This window comes from Leucoraja erinacea, chromosome 8 (assembly GCF_028641065.1).
Source record: "Leucoraja erinacea ecotype New England chromosome 8, Leri_hhj_1, whole genome shotgun sequence".
In the NCBI taxonomy this organism is placed as follows: domain Eukaryota; kingdom Metazoa; phylum Chordata; class Chondrichthyes; order Rajiformes; family Rajidae; genus Leucoraja; species Leucoraja erinaceus.
This window is the reverse complement of record NC_073384.1, coordinates 41,597,567-41,608,304: the sequence shown is the minus strand read 5'-3', so window position 1 is coordinate 41,608,304 and position 10,738 is coordinate 41,597,567.

The window sequence follows — 10,738 nt, the reverse complement described above, 5'->3', positions numbered from 1 at the left end:
TCAGACCTGAACGTCACGTATTCCTTGCCTGGCCCGTTGAGTTACCGAACCGAAATACATTATAAAGAGGTCTGTCATAACAAGTGTTTACTATATATTAAAAGTAAAACAATATAGATTAGTTTACTTAAAATGAATAAAGGTATAAGATGTTATAGGAAAGACAGGCATGAGGATGTGATATTCTGAGCCTTTTTCATATGAGCTTGTACTGCAGATAACCATTTGGAAAATTGGCTCCTGTCCAATTTACTTCAAATATTGATCTGCACTGTCAACTTTATCAATGTTGGGGTGGCACGGTGACACAGCGGTATAGTTGCTGACTTACAGTGCAGGAGACCCAGGTTTGATCCTGACTATGGGTGCTGTCTGTACGGAGTTAGTACGTTCTTGCTGTGACTGCGTATGTTTTTCTTCAGTTTCCTTCCACATTCGAAAGACGTGCAGGTTTGTAGTTTAATTCTTGGTTCTTGGTTTCTTGGTCCTCCAAAATATTCCAAATGGAATTTAAACTGGAGGTGGTGGAGGGAGGACTAAAGCCAGAAAGGGTTATTGGGAAGAAAGAGCTACTTTAAATTTAGTTGCATCTGGTTGGGTAACTATAGTAGGGTGGAGATTATTCCATACTTTAATTGTGCGGGGGAAGAACGAATTGCTATATACATCTGTCTTTGTAACTGGGATCACAAATTGGATCGAATGCCCTCGTCTGCTCCTAATTGGTTTGGGTTTGGTGTAGGTCTTGTAATCTATGTCGAGCTGACCATTTAACTTTTTGTAAAAATTGGTTTCTGTAAAGTGTAAATTGGCCTTAGTGTGTAGAATAATGTCAGTGTACAGGGTGGTCACTGGTCGGTGCGGACTTGATGGGCTGAAGGGCCTGTTTCCACGGTATATCTCTAAAGTAAAGTCAATAATTTTCTTTTTGTTATCCAATGTGTATCTTTTATCTTGGTACAGGGGTCAAGGGAAGCACGTTCACGTCGAGGCCCAGTTTCCACCACTACGCAAAAGAAGCACATGAAGCGCAAGACGCCATTGGATGCAGATGCCGAGAAGTGTGTTCAACTCTGGCTGAACAAGTTCTGATTTTTTGATGTGGACTCGGTAAGAAGATCTTGGTACAATTTTTTGGAAAGACCGTTAACAGTTTTGTCATCACTATCAATATGTTTTGTGTGTCTTCCCTTCTCGAAGAAACCATTACTTGGGCCTTACATCATCGCCCGGCATGGCTTTAATGACCGCGGGACACTTACCATCGCCCGTCGGGGGCTTTGACTCTGACATCGGGCGGAGAATGGGAAGTGCAGGGGAGAGATAAGTCTTTGCCTTCCATCACAGCGAGGAGGAGATGCGCTGTGATGGACGTTCGTGTAAATTGTGTTGTGTCTTGGTTCTTTTCCTTGTGTGTATGACTGCAGAAACCAAATTTCGTTTGAACCGCAATGAAGTTCAAATGACAACAAATAAATTGTATTGTATTGGATTGTATTGTATTAGAGTCTGCCCAAGTCCTTTTCTGCACACTGCCTATTGATGTATAGATTCTTTTTGCTGGATTTATGGCCACAAATTTTGATCATTTCACGCAGCAAATCAGTAGCTAAGCAGCGCCCATCTATTTTCTCTTCCCAGCCAAAAAAAAAAGTTATTTGATCACCGCTAATATTTTAAATACATTGTAAAAGACACCAAGAGAATAAAAATGACAGGGCAGTATTGGTTTTCAAGAGTTAATTGCCGGCATGTAAAATCACTCGACCCCTTGAGAAAGCAAGGGCACTCCATCAAGTGTCGGAACAATACGAAGATTAAACAGTACCACAACTTGAGTATAGTTACTGAGAAAATAAGAAACCAGAATTCAGACTCTTTATTATACAGGGGTGTAATGCTGAGCCTTTATAAGGTGCTGTTCAGATGACATTTGGAGCATTGTGAGCAGTTTTGGGCCCAATATCTGAGGAAGAATGTGCTGGTGTTGGAGAGGATCCAGAGGAGAATTAGAAGAATGATCCCAGGAATGATTAGGTTAACCTATGATGTGCATTTGACGGCACTGGGCCTGTACTCGCTGAAGTTTAGAAGAATGAGGGGGGACCTCATTGAAACTCACCAAACCATGAAAGGCCTGGATAGAGTGAATGTGGAGAGGATGTTTCCACTAGTGGGAGAGTCTAGGACCAGTGGCCATAATCTTAGAATAAATGGACGTAACTTTAGAAAGGAGATGAGGAAGAATTTCTTTAGTCACAGGGTGGTGAATCTGTGGAATTCATTGCCATGAAAGGCTGCAGATGCCATGTCAATTAATATTTTTAAGATGGATATTGACAGATTCTTGATAAGTAAGGGTGTCAGGGGTGATGGGGGGAAGGCAGGAGAATGGGGTTGAGAGGAAAATATATTTTTAGCCATGATTGAATGGTGGAATAGACTTGATGGGCTGAATGGCCTAATTCTGCTCCTGGACCTTACGAGCTTATGAATACATGCGATTTTTCAATCTTATGGGTTACACCAGGGCAAAAATATATGATCCTAAATCCATTTTTGGTGCTGCACCGATGCCGTTGTGGGCACAAAATATGGGATACAAGAATCAGGAATCGCTTAACTTAGGAACAAAATTGCAAAACAGGAAAGTTGTTTCCTCTGACAACCATAGGACATGAATTTAAAAGAATGCACAATTCACTACTATTCTCATTCTTCTCTTCTTTCTCTTTTCTTTTTTTCTATTATAGGTTAAAGTTTATAAAAGAGAAAAAAAGAGAGAAGTTGTACACAAAATGTATTATGTTGCATATCATGATTAAGATGTATGTACAATACTTCTAATAAAAAAATTAAAAATTAAAAATTAAATTAAAAAAATAAATAAACAAAAGAATGCACAAGCTGTAAAAATGTGCAGCGAGTTATAGCGGTGGAGGTCTTTTTACACTTGTAGAGTTACAGCACAGAAACTGGCCCTTTGGCCCACACAGTTCACACTGACCAGCGATCACTAACACTATCCTACATACTAGGGACAATTTACAATTTTACCAAAGCCAATTAACCTACACACCTGTTAGTCTTTGAAGTGTGGGAGGAAACTGGGCCATCCACATGGTCACAGGGAGAACGTAGATATTCCATACAGATAGCACCCGTAGTCAGGATCGAAACTGGGTCTCTGACGCTGTAAGGCAGCAGCTCTACCGTTACACCACTGGGCTGTCCATAGTTGAGGCAGGTGATTGATCCACTGATGGTTGTACAAAGACCAGAGGTGAAAAGACAGAAGGGGTGAGACAAAAGGATTGAAGAACTGCAAATTGTGAAGCCAGGGGAAGGAATGAAGGTGGAAGGAATGGGTGAGGGTAGTGATAGGTGCAAATCCAGGGGAGATGGTGGGAAGCGGGGGGGGAAAGAAAGGGAATGGGGGTGTTTGATGATGGTGCATTGTTTTGATGTTAAAAAAGCTATCTTATAATTTCTACACCCTTGTTCCTTCCCACACACCCCTGCAAATTATTCACTTACAAGTACATATCCAAATCCATTTTCCAACTTACTATTGTATCTCTGATGTTAAACACTCCAGATAATAATGCATTGCAAGTTTTTCTTCCCCCCCCCCCTCAATCCCCCACAATCAGTCTGAAGAAGGGTCCCAACCCGAAACGTATCTGTCTATGTCCTCCAAAGATGCTGCCTGACTCGTTAAATTACACCAGCACTTTGTATCTTTTTTTTTGTAAACCAGCATCTGCAGTTCCTTGTTTCTACATGGCTTCACAGGAGTTTTGTAGGGTTGATCCAACCCTATAAGCACACAGGTAAAATTATGGAGACATGACTAAGTTCAAGCAGTGTTCACGTTGTCATAATGAAACCATTACAAACTTGGAATGAAGATTGCTTGCCTACAATATACAATATGATATTTGGGTTCCTCAGTGGAACAGCTGTAGAGCTCCTGTCTCACAGAGCAAGAGACCCAGTTACAATCTTGACTACAGATGCTGTCTGTGTGGAGTTTCTCCCTGTAACCACGTGGGTTTTCTCTGGGTGCTCCGGTTTCCTCCCATATTCCAAAGATGTGTAGGTTAATTGGCTTCAGCAAATTGCCCTTAATTTGTAGGATGCAAAGGTGGCATTACATAGAAGATAGACACAAAATGCTGGGGTAACTCAGCAGGTCAAGCAGCATCTCTGGAGAAAATTAATAGGTGACGTTTCGGGTCGAGACCCTTCTTCAGACTTAGAGCACAGAACTAGGGTGATCGATGATCAGCATGGACTCGATGGGCCAACAAGCCTGTTTCCACACTGCATCTCTAAAACTGCATCTCTAAAATATAGGGATAATGGAAAATGGGTTGAAGAGTTGAGAAAGGGATATGCATTGGTTAGTACGTTCCAATTTCAAGCACTTATTGATTCACAGAGGAGGCATCATTAATGGCTTTGGTGCTCTCTACAAAACAACAGTCTACTTTAATGTCATCACTTTGAAGAGTAATGCTGAGTAGATAGTTTGTGCTAATGCACTTGAAATGTTTCTTCACCTTACAGACAATTGCTTGGGAAGCAATGGGATTTTGCAGAAACAGTGAATCAGGTTACACCATTGCATTCTACAATATCATCTGCACCAACCATTGTGCCTCACCGGGTTATATTGCCATGGTATTGTATTGTTTTATTGTCCCATGCACAGAGATACAGTGAAAAGCTTTTGTGTGCTTTCAGATAAATGATACACAAGTACAATTAAACCATACACAAGTAAAACAAGTGTTTAGTTTAGTTTAGTTTCGAAATATAGCACGGAAACGGGCACTTCGGCCACCAAGTCCACACCGACCAGCGATCCCCGCACACTAACACTATCGACCCACACACGGGACAATTTACATTTATATCAGGCTAATTGACCTACAAAACTGTATGTCTGTGTGGGAGGAAACCAATGATCTTGGATAAAACCCACACGGTTCGGAGAGAATGTCCAAAGTCTGTACAGACAGCATCCATGGTCGTGATCGAACCTGGGACACGGATCTCTGGTGCTGTAAAGCAGCAACTCTACTGCTGTGCTACCGTGCCACCCTAATGCAAAGAGAAAAACTCCAATGTCCACAATGAGGTAGATTGGGACTATATCCTAACTTGTGTTCAGTCTGACAGTGGGAAAGCAGCTGTTCCCAAGTCTGGTGGTAGGTGCTTTCTAGTTTTTGTATCTTCTACATTGGTGAGCATTTATTGATAAAATAATTGGAGGAAGATCAGAATATGAAGATCACCAGTAATGAACATGATGATGATAGCATGGAGATAACAAGGAACCAACATTCAGACAGCACTGTTCAACGTCAACTTTCAACTTCATGTGTTACACGAGGGCAAAAATATATCATTGTAAATCTGTTTTTGGTGCTGTAAAGATGCAGTTATGGTCACAAAAGGCAGGATGAGAGAATCAGGGATCACTTAATTTTGGAGCAGACCTGTTAAAGGAACTATTTGAAGTTAAAATGTATTAAAACATTAAAACATGAATAGAGCAAAATAGGAAAATTGTTTCCTCGATCAACCAAAGGACGTGGATTTAAAAGAAACTACTAAGCAGTTGAAAATATGTGCACCAAGTTACAGCAGAGGAGGTAGTTGAGGCAGGTACTATCACAATGTTTAAGAGGTATTTAGACAGGTACACGGATGGGATAGGTTTAGCGGGATATGGCCCAAGCACGATCAGATGGGACTAGTGAAGATCGGGCATGCTGGTCGGCTGGTAAGTTGAGCCAAAGAGCCTGTTTCCACGCTATATAACTTTATGAATTAAGGACTTTTTGAACACTGGCAGGACTCTGGAAAAGCAGGTGTGATACCCTGCCCTGATTTTGTTGAGATTGCCTCCTGTGCTTTTTTATTACCTGAATACAATCCCCAACCTCCAATGCTGCAGCTCGATCCTGACTATAGGCGCTGTCTGTATGGAATTTGTATGTTCGCCCCGTGACCACGTGGGTTTTCTCCGGGTGCTCCGTTTCCTCCCACATTCCAAAGACATACAGGTTTATAGGTTAATTGACCAGTAAAAATTGTAAATTGTCCCAAGTGTGTAGATTGTGCTAATGCCACACTGATCAGCGCGTACCCAGAGGGCCCAAGGGCTCATTTCTGTGCTTTATCCCTAAACAAAACTAAAACTACCTTGTGAGGAGGTTTGGGATTTGGAATTAATGGAGAGAGAGGAAAATGTGACCATCGACGAGTAGTGATATAATTTGATGCCCAAATTACATGAATATGTGGTATGAATTAGCTTGCCAAGTTAATGTGTTCAAGAACAATTCGAGATCACTGGCCTTGCTATTATCCATTAATGGATAGAAAACAAACATGTGGTCTGCTGTAATGCACAAGGTTCTTAGTTCCAGCTCACTATACTATTCCACACTAGTACTATTGCAGAATACTGGAGTGGATAGAGTGAATGTGGAGAGAGGATTCCACTAAAGGGAGAGACTCGGACCAGAGGGCACAGCCTCAGAATAAAAGGATGTAGCTTGAGAAAGGAGGGATTTCTTTAGTCAGAGTGTGGTGGATCTGTGGAATTCATTGCCACAGATGGCTGTGGAAGCCAAGTCAATTGATATTTTTAAGGTGGAGATTGAAATATTATTGATTAGTATGGGTGTCAAGGGTTATGGGGAGAAGGCAGGGGTTATGAGGAGAAGGCAGGAGAATGGGATTGAGATGGACAGACAGATCAGCCAATTAATGACTGGTGGAATAGGCTTGATGGGTTGAATGGCCTAATTCTGCTATAATTTCTGAACTTTGAAATACTAAGTGGAGTGATATGGTTACTCACATTGTTTACGATAGCTACTGTTGACAGCAAGGCTGAAATTGATGTGAATTCCCAGTCTGTTATTACCTATTATCGTTTAAATGGTGAACAAAGTTTGGATTCAACTGTGGCACATGGTTAAATCGTGGCAAAAAAATGTGGTTAGTTCTGTTATCATTAAAGTTTGACATCACTATTGCTCCCAGTCTGTGGTCAGTAAAAGGCTCTGCAAAAAGAAAGATAAAACATAATGAGTTGCATTGAATTTTAAATCTTCTGTCTATATGAAATCAGTAGTGAATGGCTCCTGATGACAAATAACATGAATAACGCTGGTAGAGAGATTTTCTTTGCTGTCGGTATATACACATCAACCTACTCCCACACATATGCATACAGATACCTAATACTCTTTGTACCAGTTGCACTTTGCATGGCATTGTCAATTTTATTTGCACTGCACTGTAAATACAGATTAATTAGAAAATTTCTGGTGGGATGTGGGACAATTTGTGTTTTAACTATTCATCTTGCCCGAGGCTTTTGTGGCAAACAAAACAGAATGTTTTCTGAATAGATTCTATGCTCCATTCCCAGGCCACGATGCTTGTACTGATGGAAAGACACATATGCGATAAGAGAACAGCACCAAATATATAAAATAACAATTTAATATTGGAGACCATAGATTTTCTATCTGTAGAAACAGATGTGACAGGGGTTATGAGTAGAAGGCAGGAGGATAGGGTTGCGAGGGAAAGATAGATCAGCCATGGTTGAATGGCTGAGTAGACTTGATGGGCCAAATGGCCCAATTCCGCTCCTATAACTTATGAACTTATGTAACAAAGAACCGCGGATGCTGGTTAATACACAAAGTGCTGGAGTAATTCAGCGGGTCAGCCAGCATCTTACAACCCAGTGATATAAACATTGAATTATCCCCCCATCTGTTTCTCCCCTCTAACCAACACCCACCCCTCCAGCTACTTTCCTCCCACCGGGCTTCACAATTGATAAATCGTCAAACCTGTCCCTACTTTTCTTACCTTTGCTCCAATCATCTGCCTGCCAAAAAAAAACCCTTTGCCTGTGTCGACCTATTACGTACCATGCTTTGTCCTGCTTCTCTGCTTTCCCAGCTTTCTTCTCTCCCCCCCCCTCCTACAGTCAGCGTGAAGAAGGGTCTCAACTGGAAACGTCACCTATCCATAGTGCCCAGAGACTTTACCTAACCTGTTGAATTACTCCAGCACTTTGCGTCCTTTTTCTCTAATAGATTTTCTATCAGTTATTTTTTTCCTCTAGCAAAGATTATGTTTTTGCACTGAATGTAAATTCAAGAAAAGAATCAGCTGTCCACAGTGTACAGTGTACAGATACATGATAAAGGGAATAATGTTTAGTGCAAGATAAAATCCAGCAAAGTCCCATTAAAGATAGTCTTCAATGAGGTAGATGGTAGCTCAGAACTGCTCCCTAATTGGTGATGGGATGATTCAGTTGCCAGATAATAGGTGGGAAGAAACTGTCCCTGAATCTGGAGGTGTACGTTTTCACACTTCTGTACCTCTTGCCTGATGGGAATGGGGAGAAGAGAGAGTGAACGGGGTGAGACTTATCCTTGATTATGCTGGTGGCCTTGCTGAGGTAGCGTGATGTAGATGCAGTCAATGGAAGGGAAGTTGGTTTGCATAGTGATCTGGGCTGCTTCCACAATTCTCCGCAATTTAATCAGTCCGTGAATCTGCACTAGATTTGCATTTTGTATTCCTAAAAAGATCTCAAGTTGATGCACTCAGGATGTACCCCTGTAGGTTGTAGCCAAACGTGTCCCTTTTGCAAAATCTGGACTTTCAATGGCCTAAACCATTCAATTTTTAATTTTGCCTATTTTTAATTTTGCCTATTTTTTTCTCTCTCAATTGCACTGCACCATTGAAGAAATCTAAATTATTATAAAAACTCAGAAATTATGGGATCATCTTTGTTAATTGGTTTTTATCTCAATTTTCTATTTGTACTAAAGTGGAATGAGAGATAAGTACATCTTTGGGAAAAATCTTTGTAAGCCTCTTTAAAGGTTTCAAGCCAGAGTTAATTTACAATTAGTCATCATCTATTTCCTCACTGGATCAAATATGAATCAAGTATCACATTAAAATGTCTTTTCCCCCTCAATGTTTAGACTGAATAATAACTGTTTAATTAGACTTCAATGCATGTCATTATTAGACATGATGTGACTAAAATTAAACATTTTTGTCAATATAGTTTATGTTTTGTCCGTCACATATATATTAAATGGAATTTAAAACTGTTAACTGAACCTTTAGTTTGCAGAGAATATATCTTGTACAATGCAAGACATTATTACAATTCTGTAATTTATTCCTAAGAATGCAAAGATATGCAAAGGTTAGTATGGAAGGGATAGGCAAAACTAACTCATCTTCCTTGCAAATGTGTGGAACATGTTCTCGCATAATTTGACCCTCTTTCATCTAAGCGACAACACAGGAGATCATTGTAACCTTTTATCTTGGCATTGCCTTTTATTGGAGCTGTTGCCTCTCACAGCGCCAGAAACCCAGGTTCAATCCTGACCTTGGTTGATGCCTGTGCGGAGTTTGCACGTTCTCCCTGTGACCGTGTAGGTTTCCAATGGGTGCTCTGGTTTCCTCCCACATCTCAAGGACGTGGGGTTTGCAAGTTAATTGGTCCTCTGTAAATTGCCCCTGGTGGGTATGGAGGGGATGACATGGCACCACTTCTCTCCTCATCCGACACCTGTTGTCCCCTTTTCACCTCCCGATCTTTGTCCGTTATTCTGCCGACCTGGCAATCATAACCCCCCACCCTCCACATCTGTATCAACCTATTCTCTGGGCCCAATCTGGGTCAGGCCCCTTTCACCATTTCCCCATTTATTCCCTTCTCTGACTTCCCATTTCATGCATCTTATCTCACGCTTTTTGTCTTTTCATATCTGGCCTTTGTCCAACTATCTGCAAATAAAAATCCCCCTCTTACCAGTATCCATATCACTTGCCAGACTTTGTCCTGTCCTCACCTCTTTTCCAATTTTCTCCCCACCCCACTCCCCTATTTAGTCTGAAGAAGGCCCCCAACCAGAAATATCCTCTGTCCATTCCCACCACAGATGCTGTCTGACTCACTGAGTTCCTCCAGCACTTTGTGTTTTGATCATCCATTAGCATCATATAATTTAGTGGCTACATCACCCAAACATATGATTTCCACTCCCAGGGCATCAGGTGGATGGAGACAACTTCCCCAACACCTTCTCTCCGAGTTGCAAACCAGTCCAAGGTGATAAGCCAATCATTTCATCACCAAACTCCTGCCCAAATCCACTGTGAGGGCATCTCATTGATGGCACTAATCTCAGTGAGGGGATTTCATTGAAACTTACTGAATAGTGAATGGCCTGGGTAGAGTGGATGTGGAGTGGATGTTTCCACTCGTGGCAGAGTCTAGAACCAGAGGCCACAGCCTCAGAATAAAAGGACGTACCTTTAGAAAGGAGATGAGGAGGAATTTATTTAGTCAGAGGGTAGTGAATCTGTGAAATTCATTGCCACAGATGGCTGTGGAGGCCATCAATGGGTATTTGTAAGATGGAGATTGAGAGATACTTGAATGGTTGGGGTGTCAAGGATTATGGAGATAAATCAGGAGAATAAGGTTGAGGGAGAATGATAAATCAGCCTTGATTGATTAGATCCAATAGGCTGAATGGCCTACTTCTGCTCATATGATTTATGAACATATGAACTTATCTACAAAAGGACACGAGCAGTTCAAGGAAGCAATTCATTAACACGGTAGGGCTGCACAGCGGTCAGCCGTAGAGTT